This window comes from Diplotaxodon limnothrissa, linkage group LG16 (assembly GCF_057381915.1).
Source record: "Diplotaxodon limnothrissa isolate DT_005_m linkage group LG16, D_limnothrissa_male_GT1.1, whole genome shotgun sequence".
Lineage (NCBI taxonomy): Eukaryota > Metazoa > Chordata > Actinopteri > Cichliformes > Cichlidae > Diplotaxodon > Diplotaxodon limnothrissa.
This window is the reverse complement of record NC_140611.1, coordinates 15,399,253-15,404,252: the sequence shown is the minus strand read 5'-3', so window position 1 is coordinate 15,404,252 and position 5,000 is coordinate 15,399,253. Positions and strand designations below refer to the sequence as shown.

Below are 5,000 nucleotides of genomic sequence, written 5' to 3'. Positions count from 1 at the left end.
ACCCCGGCGGAAGGGGCTACATGAATAGGATGAGGGACCTATGGATTCTTCGATACCCAACATCCACAATGACGGCGAAACAACTAGTAGCTCAGTGTTCCAACATTCGAAAGAAGGGACTGCTCTCACAGCTAGAGATTGACGAGGTACAACACAAATGCTATGGCAAGGAGGAGTCAGGACGCCAGGTCAGGGGGGAGATATCATCACCCCCACCCGAGATTGGGTACATAGCCCCAAGTGCGATAGGAGAAGGATCGTTGAGTGCGAGAGGAACTGACCTGAAAAATAGGATCATGGCCAAGCTTGAAACCTGGATCCCCCGTAGCCGGTTACCAAGATTACGTGAAGTACCCTCAGAAGGTCTGCTAGATGATGTTAATGCAGCACTACGGGCAATACCTACAACCACGATTACCGACACTAACAAGCTGATCTACAATACGGCAGCAGTGATCAGTGAGATGCTTGGCTACAAGTTGAACAGCCACAAGGGGCAGTACCCTCCATGGAGAAGGAGGCTAGAGGGCAAGATCAAAGTAGCACGGAGGGAGGTTAGCCAACTAACGGAGTTGCAGAAAGGTGCGACAAAGAAGGTGCCTAAGAAATACAGCAAGTTGTCCATACCTGAGGCCTTGGAAACTGCCAAGCAAAGACTCACAGCCTTGGCCAGCCGCTTGAGGAGGTACACCAGAGAGATAGAAGGCAGGAGAATAAACCAGCTGTTCTCCACAGAACCAGCAAAGGTGTACTCTCAGTGGCAAGGGAACAATAAGAGAACAGCACCACCAAGGCTGGAGACGGAGTAATACTGGAAGAGCATATGGGAGAAGGATGCAACCCATAACGGCAATGCTCAGTGGCTAGAGGATCTGAGGGCAGACCACAGCGACCTCCCTGAACAGGGTCCAGTAACCATCACAGTGGCAGATATCCAAGAAAGGGTCTCCAGTATGAAGAGTTGGACAGCACCAGGGCCCGACATGGTTCACGCCTACTGGCTGAAGAAGCTGACTGCACTCCACGAGCGTCTGGCAGCACAAATGAACCAGCTGCTAGTTAACGAAAGACACCCGGAATGGCTAACTGAAGGCCGGACGGTCCTGATCCCCAAGGACCCCAAGAAGGGACCGGTCCCCTCCAACTACCGACCAATAACCTGCCTCAGTACTACATGGAAGCTCCTGTCAGGCATCATATCGGCTAAGATGAACAGGCACATGGGTCAATACATGAGCGGGACACAGAAAGGAATTGGCAAGAATACCAGAGGTGCAAAACACCAGCTACTGGTAGACAGAACAATCAGCCGAGACTGCAAGACCAGACTGACCAACCTGTGCACTGCCTGGATTGATTACAAGAAGGCCTATGACTCAATGCCCCACAGCTGGATACTGGAATGCCTAGAATTGTACAAGATCAATGGGACCCTAAGAGCCTTCATCAGGAACTCAATGGGGATGTGGCGTACAACACTAGAGGCCAACTCCAAGCCCATAGCACAAGTTACCATCAAGTGCGGGATCTACCAAGGAGATGCTCTGTCCCCACTGCTGTTCTGCATAGGCCTGAACCCCCTCAGTGAGATCATTAACAAGACTGGCTACGGATACCGACTACGGAACGGAGCAGTTGTCAGCCACCTCCTGTACATGGATGACATCAAGCTGTATGCCAAGAGTGAACGAGACATCGATTCACTGATCCACACTACCAGGCTATACAGCAATGACATTGGAATGTCGTTCGGACTGGAGAAGTGTAGTCGGATGGTAACAAAGAGAGGGAAGGTAGTCAGAACTGAGGGGATTGAACTACCAGAAGGCAACATTGCAGACATAGAGGACAGTTACAAGTACCTGGGGATCCCGCAGGCAAATGGGAACCATGAAGAGGCCGCTAGAAAGGCTGCAACCACCAAGTACCTGCAGAGGGTCAGGCAAGTCCTGAGGAGTCAGCTGAATGGTAAGAACAAGATCCGGGCCATCAACACATACGCCCTGCCCGTGATCAGGTACCCTGCTGGGGTAATAAGCTGGCCAAAGGAGGAGATAGAAGCCACTGACATAAAGACAAGAAAGCTCCTGACCATGCATGGAGGGTTTCACCCCAAGTCCAGCACCCTGAGGCTGTACGCTAAGCGGAAGGAAGGGGGCCGGGGACTGGTGAGTGTCAGCACCACAGTCCAGGATGAGACAAGGAACATCCAAGAATACATTGGGAAGATGGCCCCAACTGACCGAGTGCTCAGTGAATACCTCAGGCAGCAGAAACCCAAGAAAGAGGAGGGAGACGAGGAACCATCATGGAAGGACAGGCCCCTGCACGGTATGTACCACCGGCAGATAGAGGAGGTGGCTGATATCCAGAAATCCTACCAGTGGCTGGACAAAGCTGGACTGAAAGACAGCACAGAGGCACTAATCATGGCAGCACAAGAACAAGCTCTGAGTACAAGATCCATAGAGGCTGGGGTCTATCACACCAGGCAAGACCCCAGGTGCAGGCTGTGTAAAGATGCCCCAGAGACTATCCAGCACATAACAGCAGGGTGCAAGATGCTAGCAGGCAAGGCATACATGGAACGCCATAACCAAGTGGCCGGCATAGTGTACAGGAACATCTGTGCCGAGTATAACCTAGAAGTCCCGAGGTCAAAATGGGAGATGCCCCCAAGGGTGGTGGAGAATGACCGAGCTAAGATCCTGTGGGACTTCCAGATACAGACGGACAAAATGGTGGTGGCTAACCAACCGGACATAGTGGTGGTAGACAAACAGAAGAAGACGGCCGTAGTGATCGATGTAGCGGTTCCCAATGACAGCAATATCAGGAAGAAGGAACACGAGAAGCTGGAGAAATACCAAGGGCTCAGAGAAGAGCTCGAGAGGATGTGGAGGGTGAAGGTAACGGTGGTCCCCGTGGTAATCGGAGCACTAGGTGCGGTGACTCCCAAGCTAGGCGAGTGGCTCCAGCAGATCCCGGGAAAAACATCGGAGATCTCTGTCCAGAAGAGCGCAGTCCTGGGAACAGCTAAGATACTGCGCAGGACCCTCAAGCTCCCAGGCCTCTGGTAGAGGACCCGAGCTTGAAGGATAAACCGCCCGCAGGGGCGTGCTGGGTGTTTTTTTTTTATTTTATATATATATATATACATATATATACATACATACATACATACATACATATATATATATACATATATATATATACATATATATATATACATATATATATATACATATACATATATATATATATATATATATATATATATATATATATATATATATATATATATACATATATATATATATATATATATATATATATACATATATATATATATATATATATATATATATATATATATATATATATATATATATATATATATATACACACATACATACATACATACATACATACATACATATATACACACACACACATATATAAAAAAAAAAAACACCCAGCACGCCCCTGCGGGCGGTTTATCCTTCAAGCTCGGGTCCTCTACCAGAGGCCTGGGAGCTTGAGGGTCCTGCGCAGTATCTTAGCTGTTCCCAGGACTGCGCTCTTCTGGACAGAGATCTCCGATGTTGTTCCCGGGATCTGCTGGAGCCACTCGCCTAGCTTGGGAGTCACCGCACCTAGTGCTCCGATTACCACGGGGACCACCGTTACCTTCACCCTCCACATCCTCTCGAGCTCTTCTCTGAGCCCTTGGTATTTCTCCAGCTTCTCGTGTTCCTTCTTCCTGATATTGCTGTCATTCGGAACCGCTACATCGATCACTACGGCCGTCTTCTTCTGTTTGTCTACCACCACTATGTCCGGTTGGTTAGCCACCACCATTTTGTCCGTCTGTATCTGGAAGTCCCACAGGATCTTAGCTCGGTCATTCTCCACCACCCTTGGGGGCATCTCCCATTTTGACCTCGGGACTTCCAGGTTATACTCGGCACAGATGTTCCTGTACACTATGCCGGCCACTTGGTTATGGCGTTCCATGTATGCCTTGTCTGCTAGCATCTTGCACCCTGCTGTTATGTGCTGGATTGTCTCTGGGGCATCTTTACACAGCCTGCACCTGGGGTCTTGCCTGGTGTGATAGACCCCAGCCTCTATGGATCTTGTGCTCAGAGCTTGTTCTTGTGCTGCCATGATTAGTGCTTCTGTGCTGTCTTTCAGTCCAGCTTTGTCCAGCCACTGGTAGGATTTCTGGATATCAGCCACCTCCTCTATCTGCCGGTGGTACATACCGTGCAGGGGCCTGTCCTTCCATGATGGTTCCTCGTCTCCCTCCTCTTTCTTGGGTTTCTGCTGCCTGAGGTATTCACTGAGCACTCGGTCAGTTGGGGCCATCTTCCCAATGTATTCTTGGATGTTCGTTGTCTCATCCTGGACTGTGGTGCTGACACTCACCAGTCCCCGGCCCCCTTCCTTCCGCTTAGCGTACAGCCTCAGGGTGCTGGATTTGGGGTGAAACCCTCCATGCATGGTAAGGAGCTTTCTTGTCTTTATGTCAGTGGCTTCTATCTCCTCCTTTGGCCAGCCTATTACCCCAGCAGGGTACCTGATCACGGGCAGGGCGTACGTGTTGATGGCCCGGATCTTGTTCTTACCATTCAGCTGACTCCTCAGGACTTGCCTGACCCTCTGCAGGTACTTGGTGGTTGCAGCTTTTCTAGCGGCCTCTTCATGGTTCCCATTCGCCTGTGGGATCCCCAAGTACTTGTAACTGTCCTCTATGTCTGCAATGTTGCCTTCTGGTAGTTCAATGTATGTATATATACATATACAGGGCTCTAGACTAACTTTTTGCCATGGGCGTACCGGTACGCCTAACTTTTTGAAGTTAGGCGTACCGGCACAAAAGTTAGGCGCACACACATTTTATAATAATTGATATAATGTGTTTTTCTGGATAAACTGTGCTTTTTCAGCATTCAAAGATTGATGACACCATGTCAGAGCACTGGCTATGAATTTCA

The 5,000-nt window shown here is 49.3% G+C and overlaps 1 protein-coding gene across 2 annotated transcripts in view; it reads right to left on the bottom strand.

The window, feature by feature from the left end:
• LOC146615898 (CD209 antigen-like protein C) overlaps positions 1-5,000 on the bottom strand; it is a 15,777-nt gene that overhangs the window by 4,536 nt on the left and 6,241 nt on the right. The gene's annotated exons all lie outside the window — the stretch shown is intronic.